At 38.6% G+C, this 21,410-nt stretch overlaps 2 long non-coding RNA genes across 7 annotated transcripts in view; one reads left to right on the top strand and one right to left on the bottom strand.

The window, feature by feature from the left end:
- Nucleotides 1-4,716: 4,716 nt before the first annotated feature.
- On the top strand, nucleotides 4,717-8,002 carry LOC144207156 (uncharacterized). 4 transcript variants are annotated; one of them, XR_013328591.1, is made up of 5 exons: nucleotides 4,717-6,448; nucleotides 7,000-7,060; nucleotides 7,145-7,265; nucleotides 7,359-7,453; nucleotides 7,526-7,752. It is a non-coding gene; the product is annotated as an uncharacterized LOC144207156 (long non-coding RNA). The 4 variants fall into 4 exon arrangements; XR_013328592.1 differs by having other exon boundaries at nucleotides 4,717-6,456; XR_013328593.1 differs by lacking the exon at nucleotides 4,717-6,448 and adding an exon at nucleotides 7,922-8,002 and having other exon boundaries at nucleotides 6,470-7,060; nucleotides 7,526-7,569.
- Nucleotides 8,003-8,044: 42 nt separating this feature from the next.
- The window catches only part of LOC144207155 (uncharacterized), a 43,558-nt gene continuing 30,192 nt past the window's right edge, over nucleotides 8,045-21,410 (bottom strand). For all 3 annotated transcript variants that reach the window (XR_013328588.1, XR_013328587.1, XR_013328589.1), the window contains 6 exons: nucleotides 17,088-17,167; nucleotides 9,606-9,750; nucleotides 9,331-9,408; nucleotides 8,334-8,623; nucleotides 8,207-8,272; nucleotides 8,045-8,143 (listed from right to left, as the gene is read on the bottom strand). This is a non-coding gene — a long non-coding RNA (uncharacterized LOC144207155). The remainder of the gene's footprint in view (nucleotides 8,144-8,206; nucleotides 8,273-8,333; nucleotides 8,624-9,330; nucleotides 9,409-9,605; nucleotides 9,751-17,087; nucleotides 17,168-21,410) is intronic.

Here is a 21,410-nt window from a genome sequence, read left to right as displayed (position 1 = left end):
TGGTCCGGACAGAGGTGATGTTCTGTTGGAATAACAAGCTACCACACGACTCTCCTCCGTTGACGTGTAGTTGATGTTTGAGCCCTGAGAAGGATTTTATTGTAATGTCGCACTCATTTAGAGCCGCTTCGTGGATTTAATAGACAATTAGACATGTACATATACATGTATGTGTATGTATATGTGTATGTATATGTATATGTATATGTATATGTATATGTATATGTATATGTATATGTATGTGTATGTGTATGTGTATGTGTATGTGTATGTGTATAGTTATATGTAGCTGTATAGTTATATGTACATGTACATGTGTATATTTCGGCAACACACTATTTATTAACCTATTTATTTATGTATAATATGTCTTGCTACCGTGACAGTGAAATTTCCCAAATACGTGACGGATAAAGTAATCTAATCTAATTCTCGCCGTCACCTACGTCATTGCGCCAGCGCCCCCCGTAAGTAGGCCGAGGCACCTTACTGTTTGTTTACATGGAAACACTTTGTCACATGTTAGGTTACCTCGGGGTCGCCCCTCGCGTGACTCCACTTCAACGTTACAACCGGCGCTTTTTGGCCTCCCACGCACGTCCTGATTGGACATCTTTGTTTTTTGGCGTTGGAAAAGAGGGGGCCCACGCCGCAGATGTAATTGCCCGAGTGCCAGTGGTACTTTTGCAGGAAGGCCTGTGTTTAGGCGCAGTGTGTGACAGGAGCCCGGCAGATGCCTGTTATAATGGGGTTTATTTACGTTCACACTCACTTACGCCGGCCGGCCGGCCAGCGCCAGGCACTTTGAGCAAAGGGGGACACGTTCCTGTCGGCAGACGTCATTGCTTCTGCTGCACGTCGGGGCCGTTTGCGCGAGTTGCCGGGTCATACGGTGGGATTATTCCCATTGAAAAAGTATAAAATACACAAAAGACTTTACCTTGGTGAGCCACAGGTGCTAGCAGTTTAGAAGCGGGTATTTATTTACTACTTTATAACAGATGCTTGACATTTTTATTGGAATTTTCTTGGAGACAAAATCTGTTGAATCTTTGTCCGCAAATCCTCTTGTAAATTAATAATGTGCCGATTTTATATTGACGAAATGTGTTTTCAGCCATTTTTTTTCATATATTTAATTATTGCAGGAAGATACTTAACCCAATCCCTGTCAATATATCTAATCCTAATATAATGAGTAAAACTCCAAGTAAAATCCCATAATTTTTAATCTATATCAAATGATTAGAAACGATTTTCACTGTGAGTACAGTATTTACATTTTTATATAAGAATACATATATGTAGATATGAATACTTTTCCCATGCTTATAACTATAATATTTCATATTATACTTCTTGATATTTATACTTGTTTTTTGTATAGCCGCATTTACCTGGTAGCAATAATAGGGGTGATCCTACTTTACATTTTTTTGATTATCGCGGGCATGTGTGGTGTACAATATTCGCACTATTCGAGGGATTACTGTAAAGCAAAGTGTCAGATTCTGTATACACGCCATTTCAGTTTGAAACATGCCAGATATATTTGGTATTTTTGGACCGCTGCTATATTTATGCTGGGGACTCTCTTAGCTTGGCATCTCCCCGTTGATAATTTACCTGTCATTTCTTGTCAGTTTGCCCACAACTTCTTCATAAAAGCACATCAAAAGTGCATTCAATAATCTAGGAATCAATTCAATTGTATTCTGCCATTAGAAATAACAATAATCCATGTGTGTGGGTGTCTATAATTTCTTTACCTTCTTTCGTATTTGCACCAAAAACAAAGCTAAGTTGTAATCAAGTCCTCCATGTTGATTTGAACTGCACATTGGATCAACATGTCAAAAAAAAGAAGAAAAAAGTAGTGAGAAGCTTGGAAATGAATGTTTCATTATATGGAATGTTGCTTTCGCCGCGGGGCCATCCAAAGTAAGCGGGCGGCGAAAGGTTCAAGCCCCTGGCGAGCATTCGCGAGCAAAGCAACATTCGCCGTTCTTCGCGTAAGGCCGCCCTCCAATGAACACCTCCGTGTGGATTTGGTGCCAAACGCACACTGACGCTTTTGATGGTGCTGATTTTCGCCGCCGGACAATCTTGAAGACGGCGTCGTAGCCAGGTCAATCTTTTAAGATGAGGAAAGGGTGTAGAAAGTGGAAGAAATCTTTTGCCACAATAGGCGCATTTACCAGGCAACCTTGCCACCGTGACACTTATTAAGTGAATTAAGTGGGGGGGTTTGACATGTGCCTTTCATTTGTTTTGCGACTAAACTCCATATCAATTGAGAATTCTCCATTGAATGGACGCAAATTTATTCCAGACCGGCCCCATTTGGAAGATCCACTGATACCAAACTTACATTTTTTGGGGAGTTTCTTTTGACAAAATACTTGAATATTGTGATTATTTTGTTTCTTTGTAGCCCCCACCCCCAAAATCTGCAAAAATGACCCGATTATGATCTTCTAAAAATGTGTTTTCTTTTTTGGTTTCTTTTTTTAAATTTGAAAAAATGACCTTTTCATAATCTTCTTAAAATATTGCATGCTGCAAAACATATTTCTTTTTGTTGCATTTTAAAATCGGAAAAAAAGACCCGATTAAGATCTTCTAAAAAATGTTGTGTAGTACAAAACAGTTTTCTTTTTTTGTTGCTTTTTAATAATATCCAATAAGTTAATACCAAAAAAAAAACACTTTAAAAACATGATCTTTTACAGCCAATTTCCAATCACGTGATCATATTAAAGAAAAATCCCTGGCAAATATAATCAAAGAAAATATTTTTGTCTCTTTAAAATATTTTAAGCAAACCCCTGCCCAACTCTCTCGTGCTACCTTTAAAGTCCTTTACGTGTCATTTTGCTCACACATGTTCTGGCAAAGGAAAAGAAAAGTGAGCCCTGCAGCCCTGCCTGCCTTAAATTCAAGACTGATCTTAATTGCCTCTATCATTTCACTAAATGGCTAATGACAGTGATTTCAGCACACAGCACCGTCTAAGTATGCATGTGTGTGTACGTGTGTGCCTCCCCTTCCGTGTGTGTGTATTCGGCGTGTGTGTGTGTGTGCTTTGATTTCCCCTCAAGCGACCGGCATGTGCGAGGACTTAGCGGGGCCGGCTCCCGCACATCTGTTGGACATTAAGGGCAATAACAGCTGGGCGGACCTAAAACATGGTCACCCACTTCACCTCGCCGCGTCTCTGAGGATAACCCCAGCTGACGAGCGCCCGCCCGTTGGCGGCATCTCGGGCCTTCCGTCCAAAGGCCTCTCCTTCTTTAATAAGATTTAAGACTTTTAAGACAGGGGTGGGCAAACTTTTCAGCCCGGGGACCACATTGACTTTAAAAATTTGACAGATGGGTCAGCACAAGATATGATACATATAAAAAAGTGCATCCGTTAACTGTACATATGAAACATAGAAAAAAGGAAACATACTCATCATCAAGTAAAAAGTAGAAAGGTGTTTTGGCTACTACACAGTCACCTCTAGAGCCAGCCCTACGTTGATGTGTTGGGATTTTTTGGTATAAAATCTTGCATTGGAGGAGGAGCTTTATGATGGGAGATTTTTTAGGTATCCCACCGATTGATTTCCCATTATGAGTCCGCTTTTCGTAGGAATATATTTCAGGTCGGCGGCGCCTGTCCGTCAACGTCTCTCTGGCGGCGTTGGACCGCAAAGCAGCAGATGTTGAGGTCACGCTTTTACACATTTCCAAGGGGTGTTTTTTTGTCTCAAATCCAGCGCCCCCGTTCTCCTTCAAATATATGCGTGTCGAGTGAAAACACTGATACCGATCGACAAAAGCATCGAGTTCCCCCACTTTAACGGCAAAACTAGTAATTGCATCTGAAACGGCATCCAAGATTGAAAAGAAAAAAGACTCCTTGAGGCTTTTAAAAATACCAGAACCTCAAATGAGTAAAAAAAGTAGACATTTTGTGAATGTACTATATTTACAAAAGAAAAGAAAAAAATGTACAGATGTGAAACGCGAAATATCACATTTCTATTATTTTCTCAATGCAGAGCGTTGCCTTCAAGTACAACTGTAAAACCTAGGACATGTAAGTGTTCATGTCTATATTTTTACATTTATTGAAAATGAATGAATAAGAAACAATATGTGAATACAGTAAGGATTACTAATAGGCGTCCACATTCATTGGCCGGCCAACCTCAGCGTTTTAAAGACGTGCTGGAGTTCCATTTTATGAGCTTGTGATTAGTGTTTTTACGGCGGCGTGGAGGTCTGCACATGGTCTGTGTAAACTTGTCACACTGAGACCCTCTTGTAGCAAATGCTGAACTGAGACCTCTCTTATACTCACTGGGGACATTTCTACACAGAGGCAGAGCGTCCTCTTCTGGAAAGCTTTTCATCCTACAGCAAGGAACATCTCATCAAATCAAAGCTCGTTTTTTTCAACAGTAAATCATCCCAATTTGCCTTAAACTTTAAATATTTAAACTAGCGTTTTCTTAATACTGATAGTTATTTTTTATTCATGTGTGCTTTGCAAGTTTCCCTTATTATTGTTTTTACAAAATAATCTATAAATTATATAATCCACACAAAATGGTGGCATTATGCCAATTAAATTCAGATAAAATGTGAAATTAGATATAGTTAATGTGAATTATTTTCATATGCAAATGGACTTCAACTCTGGTAAGTCATGCATCCGTCATCTTCATCCGCTAAGTCGGGTCACGGGGTCAACAGCTTCAGCTTGGAAGGCCAGACTTCAAACTCCCTAGCCACTTCATCCAAGTCTTCCAGCAGGACCCCAAGGCCCCCCTGGGGTACCCGGAAAGACATAGTCTGCCCAGCGTGTCCGAGGTTGGCCTCGTGGCCTCCTCCCGGTGGGACTTGCCCGGAACACCTCCCCAGGGAGGCGTCATGGGGTCATCCTGATCAGATTCCCGAACCAACTCATCTGGCTCCTCGGATGACCGAATTTCTCACCCTAGGTAAGTCTTGCAAGATAGGAAAACTATAGAAAGTATCAAGTAATTCAACTTTGTCATCCAGATACTTGAAAAATGATTTTTTTACATATAAAAACAGATAAACAGTAAATGATGCCTAATTGCAAATGTTGTCCCAATGCATGTGTCAGTCATGTATTTAGTGGAGGGGTCTTGAAATGAAATGTTCCTCTCACATCCTTCTTTTAAGCGCCTCACAGAGGCCCAGTGTTCTTGCCGGCTTGTTGTCACGCGGCCAATCACAGCAGCGGCTCTTAAAGTGCCCAAAGTCATTCGTGAAAGAATCCATCTCTCCTCTGAGCATTCTTAGGAAGGCTTTGGTGTCAAATGAAGCCCCGAGCGTCATTCTCGCTGACCGACATCTTTCCTTGGCTTGGATGGGGCAGAAAGGGAGCTACTTAACGTCTATATTTAACCACTCTCTTATTTTCTCAGGTGCTTTCACTCTGCTGGACGGTGAATGCCGAGCTGAGAGCTTGGATGGTCGTTTCTTTGTGAACAAATGGAGACATTTTGACATTGTCTTATTTTAACCAATAAAAGCATTACTAAAAATGGACTTTTTTTCATCCCAAAAATAGAATTACTATACATGGTCTTTTATATGACACAGAAAACCACATTCATCACTAAGTGGGAATCGAACCCAGGCTGGCCATGCCAAAGTCAGGCAGAAGAACCACTGGACCATCAGGTGACATTCCAAAGCTACTTTTCATAACCAATAAAGAAAGACCATACAGGCTTTAATTTGTTTTAGAAAAAAAATAACCATTTATAGTAAGATATCTAGGTATTTGCGGTGATCCGTTGGATAGAGAGGTTAGTGCGTCTGGCTCGCAGCTCTGGGGTCCTGGGTTCAAATCCAGGTTGAGCGAGTCTGTTTGAAATGTATATGTTTTTAATGTGTTCCAATAAACACCATGCAAAGATTTCCTGTTTTCTCATTTTCCCCCTTGATTTGCTTTCATGATAAAAAGATTGATATAATAAATTCTCCCCTGCTCCATTTTATGTTTTGCAGTTCAGATACATTAGTGTATACAATACAATGAAGGATTCTTGATGTTTCAAATGTCAAACTAATTGAGTCTGGAATAAAGGTGAGTTGAACGTTATTAAATATTTGATAACATTAGTGTATATAACTGTTTTATTGCAGCAAGGCCACAAATAATCATCCCTACGTCATGTTCAAAACATAGACATTAAGTTGGGAGGAACGTCATGTTCAAAACATAGACCTTGAATTAGAAAGACATATTACCTGGTGGAGCACGGTAAGCAAGCCACCATCTTTTCCACATTCAATATGGTCGACATGGGCGTGGCTATGCCAATCGCAGCTGTGTAAATTACGTACATGCGCAGTGCCTCGTCTTCTCCAACAGCCACTTGTATGCTAGCGGGCGTCGAGCACGCCATGCCAAGGAGGTAAGGCGGTAAGCAATTTACTGGCCCTAGTGCGTTTCTTTCACGTTACTGGGAGGTTTTTTAGGAATCGATTGAGCTAAAACGCCATCAAATCTGTTAGTTTAATGCCAGGTTGAGCACACCGTCGAGGATTTAAGATCCTCTGCATGTGACAAGCTACCTTAGCATTAGCGTCACGATGACGCGTTCCATTTGACCACGTCAGGCGTCCTCGTGATGGTAATGCTAAAATAGCTAGTCCGTTTTCTCCATTGTCGTGTAGAAAAGCTTTTAATTTAATCAAATAAAGCCGATAGATCAACAGATAGTTTACTGGGTAAAGGATAAAATGGCGTTTCCAATTTGTATTGGTCTGTTTTCATTCAAAAAACATTTATACTAAAATTGTCAAACCAACTTTCTCCTAGTTGTTAACTTCAGTGTCTATTTATTCACCTTGTCTGGGCAAGTGAAATTAGCACGGCGCACTCTAACTTATTTTCATTCTTTATCTTGATCATTTATTGTAAGATTGTTCTTTCCTGTAATCATTTTTGTCAAATCCCAAATAGCTTGGTTAAATCAAGATGCAGCAGAAGACTCAAACCCTTGAAGTTACAGGACCAGATCAAGGTAAAACTAATCTCATCTGTTGAATCTCCAGTCTATGTATATGACAACTTTTGCATCATTTTTTTTTTTTTTTGCACACATCAGGTCCGTGTCCAGGTGATCTTCCTCAGTTGCCTACTTGAAGATGAAGCCTCTTGCATGATGTGGCATCTCTGAGCTTTCTGTATTATAGTTGTTTGCCATCATCTTTGGTCTTCTCATCAAGGTAAAACTACATTTAACAACAACCAAAATGCAAGTCTATCAGTTTAAATTCCAGTGACTGTGTTAACTTTTGCCTTTTTATTTTTGCACACAGGTCAATGTCCAGAATCTGGAGGACCAGGTTATCTTCCTCATATCATGTGACATCTCCTAACTGCATTTTAGAGAATACCGGCAGTCTTCTGAAAGGTGAATTTATTGTACAATATCCAAGTATTCATCCAAATGTATTTTATTGATTTCTGCCTTCTTATTTTGTAGGTCTCGTCCAGAGTTTTCTGGCTCATGATGTCCAGATCCTTATGGTAAGGAGGATCTCACCTTTTTTTTTTCTTTCAGTCATTTTAATAAAAGAGATTTGGGTGTCAATTGTCTTTGTTAAAACACTTGGGGAAAAAAGACTAAAGACCTTTTCCGGTCTTTTTTTCCTTTTTTTTTGGTGTTTATTTCCTAAGTATTTTTCATGTATATATATTTTTAATTTCAATAAAGTTGGTATATAAAAATAAAGTGTTTTGATGAATTTTTTTAAGGGAAAAAAATGACTAAGTGTTTAATTGCTTTTTTTTTTTATTTTGAAAACTAAATTTCTTTCCTATTTTTTTTTCACAATTTAAAAATAAATTTAAGAAAAATGACTAAGTGTTTTGTCTACAGGTGGAGAAAAGTGATCATACCAGAAGCTATTTCAATGTGTTATTAATGTGTATCTTTCAATAAAAAAATTAAAATGACAAATTGTGTTTTCCTTCAAATAAGTAGCAAAAAGGAATACATGTATACATTTCAAGCACTTTTATTTTTCCACAAAAGGCTTTTGAGATGAACGTACGTAGGTCAAAATCAAGCACTGCATTCTTCAGTTAATGATGTGGAATTCTGGAAGGAAACAATGAATTAGTCAAAGTTTTGACAAAAAAATAACAAATGTTAGATACTAACCAGAAAAATCCTCTTTCCCATAACAGCAATAAAGTTCCTTTAGTCAGTCACCAGGTCTTCATTTCACTGCAAAAGGCAAGCAATATTAAAGTCACAAGAGGAATAAAAATGGAAATATTAGACATACCCTTCTGATAGCTTGGTTTGCTTTTTCTTTTTGACCACTATGGAGGCAGAAAGGCTCAAAAATAAGAGCCTCTAGACAGCCCTCAAGGGCCCCTTATCCAGTTTATTTTCCATATCTTCCAACACATCAAACTCAAATGATCATCTGAATCAGATGTGGTGGGAGATGTGGAAAAACAAACTGTACAGGGGCCCTCAAGTACCAGATTTGGGGACGTTGCTGCCAAAGACTGCCTGCCGTCCACCGCGTCACCATTTCTTCAGCGTTCATTTGGTAAAGTTGGGTGGACCCTGAAGAGAAGCAAGATACAAAATGAGTAACATTAGTACACAATAAATGAAAAAAATAAAATCACCAAAAACACCTGGGTTCTACCTCATCCCCAATATGTCTTCTCGTCCATTTTGCAAACTCACCTCTTCCACCATCTCTGTGGCTTTAAACCTCTATAGAAGACTAATTGCTCATTTAAACTTTTGTATGCACAAATGAGCCATATTCATATCACATGTTATTTTTAGTCTATTATTTCAAAAGCATTCTTTTTTTCAAATAAATATTGCAAAAAGTCTATTGTTTTCATTTTTTCCTTCATACACTGTGGGAAAATAGTTATTTTACCATGTTTAAACTAGACAAAAAATAACCCAGCGCTATTGTTGACTGAATTTCTCAAACACATTTAAAACTAAATATGAAAAGGACCAAACCATGAGGTCTGCCTTTAAGAAAGTAAAGGGAAATAAGCCCAGGGTAAAGGAATATTCTAGAAAAGTGTACTATTTATTCCTTAGACCTCCACTGATTATATCGTTTGGCTGAAAGTTATCCATAAAGTTTCTTGCTATTAAAAATCACCACCACTTGGTGTGTTCTCATTCAAAATTTGAATGCATCCTAACAAAAAAAAGCCAATTGTGCAAAGCCTTGAATACTGAACGCTGATTTTTAATGATTGGACGGATAGAGAGAAAATTATTTTTTTTAAATGACTCACTTTGCTCAACTCGTTATGGCATCGACAAGCTGCTCCTTTTTGGCCGTTTTGGCCACACTCTTGATGTTTCCCAACAGTCTGTGGTCGATTAGGAAATGAAACACACAATAGAATGATTTCTTTTTAAACATAAAGAGCTACAGTGACGCGATGTAGCCAATTTGCTTACAAACATTTTACTGTCCGCATCCACGTGGGGCCACATCACGCCATCGAAGCATGCTACCGTCGAAAAACGAGAACTGGGGCTTTGACAACCCCAAATGACAACTTACTGAAGGTTCTACATTGTGCCGTGATAACTTTATCAGGTCTTTCTTCGGTAAATCGTCACTTCTGAGCTCCTTAGCAGTTTACTGCCGAACTGGCTGCTGGGGCATACGCCATTTTGAAGAATAGATGCGACCCTTGAACTCTGAACTGGATCATGGGTATTCAAAACAGACACGGAAATCATAGATTGTTTTCATAATAATGTGTATTAGTAAACTATTAATTAAAACAACAATTTTCAGCGTATTAGTTTTTCCAATATTAATTGTTTTAAACTATGTATGTAACGCCCTAGATTGGAGACAGGAAGTTAAAAGCAGGACAAAAATATGATAGCGCCCTCCAGTGGCTTAATGTCGTTATTTAAAGACCTTAAAAATACAAAGAAAAAAAGCCTTATTATACAGGGTGTTCCAAAATGTTTAGTTGGCCAATAATTTTGTCTATGTATTGTATAGTAAGGCTTTTTATGTAAATACAAAGACCATGTATAGTATGGCTTTTTTTCCTTCCATCACGCATCTCTGCAGGTGTGTTTTGGGTCGCCCAAGTGTAGGAGATATGCTCCATGTGCAAAGCGGCACCCCTAAAAGGTGAGCATCCATCAAGTCAGGCATGCGGATGGTGTAACCGTACTAAAACAAAACTGAGGTGAAAAATTAAAGCGTGGGTATGGTCATGCGGGTCCCTCATTTTTAGCCACTTTTTGGTGCCAGACTTGAATTTCAAAGTGTCAAAGTCAAGGCCCGTCTTTAGATGGAACCTCTAAAAATGAAAAATGTATCGAGAAAACATATTTTCTGCAAAGTTAAGATTGAGGCTTCGAATTGTCGCCAAAAACACAAACAGGTTGGGATGAATTCAGCTGGGATATGCTCCAGTACCCCCCGCGACCTTTATGAGGATTAAGTGGTGAAATTGAATGCACTTTCTCTGGGGATTGTCAAAGCTAGTAAGAGTAGAAAACACTGCATGAGCGTCCGTCCTGCAGGAGACAAAAGAGCAGCCAAGAGAATGATAAAATGGAGAAGCTGCCTGGCAGCTTGTTTGGACAGCTGAAAAAAACCAGGCTGCTCTCTGGCTGCTCATCACGCTGCGCTGCACTCCACACATAAACAGTCTCGGCGTCATTTTTGCTAAGGAAAAAAGTCCTACTTTACATGCTCTTTAAAAAAAAAAAGCCTTACTATGCATTGCCCAGTGGGCTGAGTGATTCGCGTGTTGGCCTCACAGCTCTATGGTCCTGGGTTCAAACCCAGATCAGTCCACCATATCCTTGGGCCTGTGTAGTAGGCTGATTGGACACTCCAAATTGCCCTTAGGTGTGAGTGATTGTTCGTTATTTGCATTTTGCCCTACGATTGGCTGGTCACTGATTGCGGGTGTCCTCCGCCTTTGGCCCAAAGTCAGCTGGGATAGGCTGAACGGGGCCGGTCCTCCTTGACGATTGTTTTCCAGAAGTATTCTAAAGTGAGGACCACACGCAAAAACCATGGCTGTGCTCCACCGTGATGATGAAGCAAGTCCTTTTCCCCAGAAAGCCACAAAATATTGAAGGAGACGAAAAAATTGTGGATAAATAAATGAAGCCAGGGTGGAAACGGTGATAAAATGACTGTAAAGAGCCGCCCGCATTGAACGGCTTGACTTTGGGTGACGGTTCACTTTTGTTGAATTTTTTTTCCACCACACGGTTACGAGCCTACGAAATGTTTTATGGATCTCCAGGCTCGCGTCTAAAAAAGTTTGCGTAAAGGGTGTGATGACTACAAAAATCGCTCATGAAACTTCAGAGAAAAACTTCATGAGTCACACAATGGTCAAAAATATTTAAAGTACAGCTCTTTTTCATCAAAAAACATCCATGTATAGTATAATGTTTTCCTTAAAAAAGTTACCATGTACAGTAGGGCTATTATTTATTTTAAAATGACCATTTACACTATTAATAATATTTGCTTAATGAAAAAAGTACACTTAGCCAGCCTTATTTTCATTAAAAAACTATGTAAAGTAAGGTTATTTTTGTAGTAATGTTTTTATCAGATTGCTTATCACCAGAAAAAGGCTTAATCAGATTTTCTTTGGCAACAAGTCATATTTTTACAGATTTTACAGAGAAACGTATACGCCAAAATAGAATACATTCTTTCACTCAACGGGGCAAATCCTGGTGGTCGAGACGGAAACAATTACTCTGTGGCCCACCCACTAAGTTTTACGACCACTTTCCGATAAATTTGTTGTAGCAAGTCCAGCCCTTGTGTTTCTAAAAAGTTAAAAACATTGGACAGGAAATCAACTTTACGCCGTTCCACCTCTTTAAAGGAAAAAAACTGAAATGTGGAATTGATCTTTTGGCCTTTCCCCCCACCAAATCATTCCAGCCACGTTAAAGTGCCGTGTGGTACTTGTAATGTGCCCCCATGAGTCAGCTCCTCCCAGATTAATGGTGCGTGCTGGGAAAAGAGCGCAGCCGGGCGGCTAGCATAAATAAGCGTTTAAGCGGCTTCGCTTTGTCAGTCGGGACGGGAGTCCGCCGGGACCTTTTGGCAGACAAAACGCTCGCCTTTTGATTTACGGCCGCTACGTTTGTCATCTGCACGGAGGCCGCAGTCAATGGGAAAGTCACTCAATAACAGACAGGACCTTTTTCTTTGTATTTTAGGTGTAAAAAAATCTTAGAAATAAGTTAGTTTTACTTTACTGATGTTAGATAGAATTGACTGGGGCAGACTCTTTTTTTTGGTTTAATAAAGAGTAGTAAGTAGGGGTTAGTACTATTGTTAGTGTATGTATGGTCATCATTGTAAGTCCAATTGTTGATGTCTGAATGGGAAGAATTTTGACTAGTTGTCTAATAAAAATGTTTATTTTTGGGGTAAAATGGAAAAGACCAAAATTGGCTGTCCAATAAAATAATATGTATCGCAAGAGTTTGTGTATTTGTTAAAAAAAAGAAAAAAAACAGTTTGAAATGGTGCTTTCCATTAAGCTTTGACTTGATTGGAATCCTGCCTAGCAACTAAAGAATATAAAGAATTTGAAATAATGATTTTAATTCACCAACAATTATTTTTATCACTCATAATCCATTTGAACTATGTTTCCACCACAAATCTGCATTAAAAATAACCACTCATTGAAAACATTGAATTTCACTCATGAAATGGCATCCCGTATAACTACGAAAAATGAAATGCCAGATTTAAAAATAGATTTCCAATATTTTGCAAGCTTCTCCAGCCTAACTGAAAAAAAATGCATTGAAGATATTGGAAAGAAGTAGAAAACGCTAGCTATCTCATTGACGTCACCAAGCCCGATTCATCTCAACCAAACGCCGACTCCACCTCACTTTAACACCCGTGTGTGCTGGACTGTACTGAACTGGACTGAACCGGACTGGACGGCGGCTGCGGCCGAGTGAATTGAGCCGAGCAGAACAGATGTTCTCTCACAAGTGTTTGGAAGAGAATGCGACGGACGAGAGTCACGCCACTTGATCCGTGAACTCTGTCGGAATACCACCCACTACATGCCACACACACTAACACACACACACACACACAGCTGTGGATGGAGAGTCACCAGCAGAGTGATAAAAGCCACAAAATAATAAGTTTTAGCTCCCATTTCAGAAGGCTTGTCGAGTCACACAGCTGAAGATCCCACACAGACAACACACTAGTATATGCACTCATAAATGTCACCATCCATAAAAAAAAATGTAAACATCTTTTGTACTAGACAAGAGCGAATTTGAAATAATATAATAAAGAGGTGATTAGAGTGAATTTGAATCTCAAAAAGAGCCAATAAACAATACAAGCTAAAGATATAAATATTATTAAAAAGAGAAAAATTGTGTCGACTTCCAGATTCACCTAAAATAAACATAGTAACGTATTTTCCGGATTATAACACGTAAATTTGGCTGGGCCTGCGACAAATCCTCATTTCCAACTAGTTTTTTTCCCCCTCTTTGACCTTTTATGTTGTTTTTTAAGCTATTGTTATCTGAAAAACATATGTTTACATATCCATATTTAGCCCGTTTTACTTTAACGTATATTTTGTCAAATAAAAAACTGTCCTTCCAAAAATACGACATACTCAAATCTTTCATTTCAGGTTACAACCCAACATTTTGTGGCCCCCCATTTTCCAATTATAAATTAAATTGACCAATTGCAACTAAAACGTCTCTATACTATTATTGCACCATCCCTGAAAGGGTTAAGTGATAAAAACATGGCAAGAAAATAAATAAAATAAGGTTTGAAATGCATTTTAGTGCCTAAAAATTCTGCGATGAGTGACGTCGAGTGGGAAGCGCTTTTTACCGAGGTCAAACTTGGCGCGGCGTTCGGCAATAAAAGAACTCTTTGGAAAAGGAACTGGCCGGGAATGGCTTTTCTAAAGCTTCAGTGGCGATAACGGGCGAGGACCACACACACTCACTCGTCTTTTTGACGTCGTCTCACTGGGGACAAATGAACGCAACGGCGAGGAACGCCGCCAGCGACCTCACTCCACGTCTCCCACGTCGCCCGGTGAGGTCAACAGAGGTCAATTGCAGGGCACATCAAATAACTCTCAACGGAGCGTTTAGCCTCGCAGTTCTGGGGTCGAGAGTTCGATCCCGGGTGGTTCCTCACTGTGTTGCATGTTCTTGTGGGTTTTCTCCGGGTACTCCAGTTTCCTCCCAGCTCCTAAAAACATGCATGCTAAGCTAACTAATTAAAAAATCTAACGCTAGCTGTGATTGGTTCGTCCTTTGCCTCTTTGAGCCCTACGATTGGCTGGCTACAGTTAGCAAGGATAGGCTCCAGCACCCTCTGCGATCCTTGTGAGGATAAGCTGTAGATAAAATGAATGAATATGCACACTCACGTTCTCAAATATGGACAATTAAGCATCTTCAATGAAATTTATGCATGAAAAAAGATGAAATTAAATCAGCCAAATTGGCTCTTTTCTTGTTTTTGGCTCAGTTTTTTTTTTAAAGCGAAATTTCTTTTCAAAGCGCTCTGGAGTGAATATTTTCTCTGCCAGATGGCTTTGCAAATTGGGGTGAATACACAGTTGGCCTTGAGAAAAACATGGCAGGTAAAACTTTTTTTTAAAATTCTGTATCTGTAAACAGAGTTCATGGAAGTTGCTGGTTATGGCTTTAAAAATAATCTTTTTCATCATTTCTCTTAGGGCATCATAGTTGTTATAGTACGTGAAAAAAACATTTAAGGCAGAAATGTAATGTGTAAATTTGAACTCTAGAGAGGGCTAAAGGACTCAGTTCCAAGACCAAATGCTGGACTGTCTTAAAATGCATTGGACTGGACTAAAACAGGGTCAGAAATATTATTATGCAGAGAAATATATATTTTTCAAGCGCATAATGTCTCTACTGTATTTTAATAATGGTTATCATGGCGACAATTGGAGGGTTTTTTGTTTGTTTTTTGGATTAAAAAACATAGAAATGCGACAAGGCACATATTTACTCACAAAAGTCTGACATGTCACCACGAGTGGGTGGCCTTGGGATAAGGGGAGTGACTTCTCAGAATTTGAGATGCTTTCAAAGATTCTGGGCTCCCCAAATGCTTTTACCACCCCATGGCCTCAAGGGAGATTGTTTTAACATCCCCTTCTATCTGTCATTTCCTGCAGATTTTAGTCATAGCATAGAAGGCCCTATTTTGGATCACATGCATCTTCACAGAAAGAAGAAAAATAAGAGATGTTCATTTTCTTCTATATAATAGGTGTATCAAGCTGGATTTGAACCCTGAACCCCAGAGCTGTGAGGCCAACGTGCTAACCACTCACACCACCATGCCATGTATAGTAAGGATCTTCATTCTTAAAAAATGAATATGCATAGGAAGATTTTTTTGTTAAAAATGATCATGTATCGTAAGGCTTTTTTAAAAATGACCATGTATAGTAAGGCTTTTAAAAAATATATGACTCTGTATAGTATTGCTTAAAAACTCTAAGAGAAACATAATAGTAAGGCTTTTTTTTGTTTAAAAAATGACCATTTACAGTAAGGCTTTTTTTAAAATGACCATGTATAGTAAGGCATATTTTCTTTAAAAAAACGACATAGTATAGTAAGGCTATTTTTAAATGACCATGAATAGTAAGGCATTTATTTCTTTAAAAAATGACCATGTAGAGTAAGGCTTTTTATAGTAAGAATCAAACAATCGACCCCTGACCTGTGAGGCCGACATTCTAACCACTACTAAATCTCCAAACAACATCTCATGGCAAGTTATTTTCCAGATGTCACCTGACAAACATCCCAGTCGACCAAAAATCTGGTCCACCGTTGCTAACATGGAGTACATTATTTGCCGCGTTGACTAGCCCGCGGTCAGCTACTTAAGACAGAAAACTTTCTCCCTTTGACGAGCCGTCGGATGCTTATCGAGCCCTTTTTAAAGCCGGCGAGATGCCGCGTGGGGACGCGCTCCGTCGCCGACCGCTCGGCTTATTTTCCAAGATAAGCCCAAGAAATTTGCATGCTGCACTTTGGTCACGCGGTTAGTTTTCCATCCGTTTGCCATCTTTAGGAAGATTTGGGCAATTTTCCAATAATACCTCCAAAGGACCCCGATAAAAGCTGCCCGTTATTGCATTTGTTTTCAGTGGAAAATCCACTTTGACACGACGGGTGAGGAGGAATTATCAGTGAAGGGAAAAAAAGTGGTTTAAAGCACGCAGAAAAACACTTTACGAGGTGTAAAGGTATAAAAGAAGAGCGTTATCTAGCTTACGTATTCAGGGAAGCGGGAATTGGAAAGACAGACGAGGAGGGGGTTCATTTATTCCGACATGATATTACTTATTCATTTGGGATTGAGCTATTTATTCCTCTGGCGTCGCCATTGGTTCCTGACATCCTGCGTTTGCTGATTTTTGCTCACAAGAACCGACATATCAAGGCGATATCAACAAGTCAACAGGGGAATTTAAGGTTTTTCTATTTTTAGGGAGTTTTGTTGATTTTCTTTTTTTGTATGTGCAGCTCAGGATCAATAATTTGAGATAATAAATGGTCGTGATAGGAAATACAATTTGTCATTTTAGACTTTACGCAACAAAAAAAGTAAAGCCGGAACTTTTCCAATTTATACCTAAATTTTTTTGAAGTTTTTGTGCTTTTTTTGACTTGAAAAGTACGTTTTTTAAGATGGGTATCATTATGGGCCATATAAAGTCAAAAAATACAGAGGTAATTGTATAAATAAGTTCAGTTTTAGTCTGTGACGGAGAACTTAAGTCCAAAAAAGTGCTTCTACACATTCTTATCTAACATTTTACCTCACCGATCTAATAAAAACAATTATTTGAACTTCCTAATCAGTTCCCCATCTTATCCATACTCATCTCAAGACACAACGATATCATCAAAGAACAGAACATTTTCCAAATAGGCTCAAAAGAAATAATAATGCCTGTATTCTTACCTCCAAAAAGCGACGGTTGGGGCTGAAGATCCAAAAATCCACATTCATGTTTACCTTTCATTTGCCACTTTTATCCAGGCCTAAAAAACAAAACAAAAAACATAAAACATGCTGCAAAAATCTGTTTTTGAACATCTCCTCAAGCCGCAACCATTAAACAATGTCACGGTCAGAAAAGATTGCAAATGTTTCTGGTAGCGTGCCGACACGGTGGACCCGCTGCGCTCTCCACGGCGGAAGGCGAGCCGGGGGCCCGCGTGCACATGACCTTCCGTTATCACGGCGGACGTGCTCATCCATCACCGTAACCTTGAATTATTGTTTTAGCGAGAAGGGGGACGTCAGGCGGCGCCGCTAACCGGGGGCGCGGAGTACAGTCCACCCCAACTATGTCACAGTCATGGACGTCACCCCCACAGAGACCATAATTGAGGGGAATTGAATTGAATGCCTGTATTGTCATTATACAGTATAATGAGATTAATAAGCTTCACCACAAAGTGCACACATAATTAGTAGTCAACATATGCATAAGTAGTCAACAACATGAAAAACCTATTCATTTATGTCTCTAATGTCTTTTCCTGTGTCTGAATTTTCATATTTTCCAAATATGGGTTGAAGAAGGTTATCTAATCTAATGTAAAAAAAAAAAAGTAGGCAACAACAAAAATAAGTAGCCCACATAAATAAGTAGTCAACATAAGTAGTAACATAAGTATAAGTAGTGAACATCAATTAATAATAGTCAACAAAAGTATAAGTAGTCATCATAAATAAGTAGTCAACAAAAGTATAAGTAGTTAACAAAAGTATGAGTAGTTAACAAAAGTATGAGTTGTTAACAAAAGTATGAGTAGTCAACAAAAGTATAAGTAGTCAGCAAAAGTATAAGTAGTCAACAAAAGTATAAGTAGTCAACAAAAGTATGAGTAGTTAACGATTGTATGAGTAGTCAACAAAAGTATAAGTAGTCAACAAAAGTATAAGTAGTCAACAAAAGTATAAGTAGTCAACATAAATAAGTAGTCAACATAAGTTGTAACATAAGTATATGTAGTCAACATCAATAAGTAGTCAACAAAAGTATAAGTGGACAACACAAATATGTAGTCAGCATAATTAGTCAACAAAAGTATAAGTCGACAACACAAATAAGTAGTCAGCATAAGTATAAGTAGTCAATATAAGTATAAGTATTCAACATCAAGAAGTAGTCACAAGTAATCAGGCACAAAAAGTGACTAAAGTTGACTATTGTGTTTGCCTCAGAGTAGCTCATTCCCAATAGGCCCTTTGTAATGGCGTGCCGTTAAAATTAGCAACGTCCCGTCAGATGAAATCATGTACGGCAGACAAGTGGTTATCGCGTCTGCTTCAACGGGTTATTTTTGCGGCATAATGCTTTCTCAGTGGTAACTGACTTCTAATGTCAGGACAAATGTTTCATTTAAAAGCATTTTCAGGTCTAAGTGCGGCGGACCCTATTGATTTCAAAATGTCAAAGGACTACTTTGCCCAAGTCTATCTTTTGTGAGAGGCCGTTTGAGTCAATGGAAACATTTAGCCGGATTCTCCATTTGCTTAATTCTACCTCCACTTATTCTGTCCGCTTGGGCCTCAAAAAGTTGTCAAGATTGCTCTCAATTGCCGTTTCCTTTGGCCAATTACCACTGGCGGACGCCAAATGTCTCCAATTTATGCTTTGTGTTAAAAGCCTTTTGCGTCAGCAGCAAATTTAAGCGCCAGAGTTGGATTTCAATGGCGGAACACACTGTAAAACTTGGAGAAAAGTGCAGCATTCGATAAATGTCAGACTAAAAAAAATGTAATTCATGTGAAAAAAAACAAGTGCCTCTCAATTTTGGACTGACTTTTAAATGTCCTCCAAAGTACGACTCTCGTTTTTAAGCAAATAAAGAGCACCATTTGGAAATCTGTTCAAAAGTTATCATTAAGTAGTTTAATATTTAAGAATTTTTAAAAAGTATTGGATGTCTAAACTAGTGTCATTTTTTTACAGTAAACTAATGAACTCTCCCAAAAAATACATTTTTTTACTCATTTTTGGGCGGAAAAATGATGATGCATCCATTCTTTTTACAGTTTATGACCTACTCAATCGAGATAACATCTTTACTGAAATGACATTTTTTGCAAATAAAATAGTTTGAACTTAAATGAAATATACTGCAGTATTTTTACCTCTATTTTTAGACCCGATGATTAAGAATCAGGGCATAAAAAAAGGGCAAGAAAACGGCATGCCACCTGACACAACAGGATTTATTTGCTTTTATAGTCCAGTGAGCCGCTCCCAATTATTGAAGGCAACAGCGGGAAAAAAAGTGTCACGAGCTCAGCGTGGCTCCGCAAACAATCTTCAGCGAGACACGGCCCGGAACAATCGCTTGTGGCGCCACGGGCGGGCGGGACGGAAAGTGGAACCTTTACTATTTTACTGCAGATTCAGATATTACTTACCCCCCTACCCACTTATATTTGCTTGAATATCATAATAAAAAAATCATTTAAAAAGACAAACATACATCTGGCGTTGTGGCCATCTTTGCATCTCTTGCTTTGTCTATTGATATAAAATATGATTGCCGATGACAGCCATTTTTTCTATACACTGATGGATTAGCATGGCACTATCTCAACTAACATCATATTTAAATCAATGGTTTATTTGTGAGGACATTTAAATTAATTATTTATGTTTTTTAAAAATGTTTTATCTGTTTTTTAATGTTTTATCTGTTTTTTAAATGGTCTTTATATTTTTTTTAATTTTAAAGTGTTTTTTAAATGTTTTTCAATGTTTTTTTAATTTTTTAAATGTTATTTTAATGTATTTTTTTAATGTTTGTGGAGTAGCACCACCAATTTTGTTATACTTAACTTTGTATAATGACAATAAAGTCTTTTGATTGATTTTAATCTATTTTTGGTGATGACAATTAAATCCATTATTTATTAGTGTCCTAACCAACAATTTACATTAATTTATCAAAAGATCACCCTGCGATGGCCTCCAGCACCCCAGCAACCTCTACATAGAAACTAACCGAATAATAAACAAATTTCAGGGATAGGATTGATGATGGGCGACCTCGGTGGAGTCACTCCAGCACCACAATTCGAGATATTTTACGACCAAGCTACTGAAAATCGGAGCATAAAACACAAAACCATTCCACCTGCCTGAGCCCTTCAACCATAACGTTACATGAGTTCTTTCAGCCGCGGGTTCCCAGTGGCTTTTAAGAACAAAAATCCACCACCCCCCAAAACGTATCCACATGGGCTTTGGGGCTATGATGCTAGCTAATAATGACTCCGCCGCCGGTACCCTGGACCATAATATTATTTGAAACACGTGGTTTCCGCGAGCACGCGTCACAACGATTTACGAGCCCACCGCCGCTGACCTTTCCGCTCGCCGCGTGCTGGCTACCCTCACATCACGACGACAGAAGACCTGCTGAGAGCGGGCTTTTATTTTCCTCACGATGGTCGCCGGACGGTTCAATTACGAATATACGAGTCGCCCGGCATACTTGTAATTGCATGTTTTCAGTTCGTACGTGTTTTATTTGACTAAAGCAATGGAGGAAATGGCGATTTTGCAGGGTAGTAAGGAGTATTTCTGAATAAGATCTTGTGGACAAAATACTACTACTGTATTTCGCTGTTAAATATACCCCCTGCATTTAATATATCCGGATATATTAAACGACAGGGGTATAATAAATGGCGCACAAATGGGAAGGTACGATATACTATGGCCCACACATGTTGTCATAGTGGCAGCCCGGGGGCCAAATCTGGCCCGCCGCATCATTTTGTGTGGCCCAAGAAAGTAAATCATGAGTGGTGACTTTCTGTTTTAGGATCAAATTAAAATGAAGAGTATTGATGTATATTAAATTTCCTGATTTCCCCCTATTAAATCAATAAATGTCATTTTTTTAATACATTTTTTTCTGTGTTTTTAGTTCAAAAATCATATTTACTGCCCAGGTTAAAATGACTTACTGCTGAATAAAGTCTGACTTGGAATTTTAATGATTTAGAATTATGCCCCCATGAACACCCTACAAAAAAGCTGAGTTGCTGTTTAATATATAATAATATAATATTAAACGGCAGGGGTATATTAAATGGAAGGCTCAAAAAAAGCAAAAATCATTGAATGTACCAGGATATATTAAACAGCAAAATACCTATTTTTTTCCATCCTTCATTGTGAACAATGTCATGTACTTAAAACATAACCTGAGCCAGCCTATAAGCCTTTTGGAATTGCTCCCACTAATC

This window comes from Stigmatopora nigra, chromosome 14, assembly GCF_051989575.1.
Source record: "Stigmatopora nigra isolate UIUO_SnigA chromosome 14, RoL_Snig_1.1, whole genome shotgun sequence".
NCBI lineage: Eukaryota > Metazoa > Chordata > Actinopteri > Syngnathiformes > Syngnathidae > Stigmatopora > Stigmatopora nigra.
Note: the sequence above shows the minus strand (reverse complement) of the source record. Positions and strands in the feature narration are given on the sequence as shown.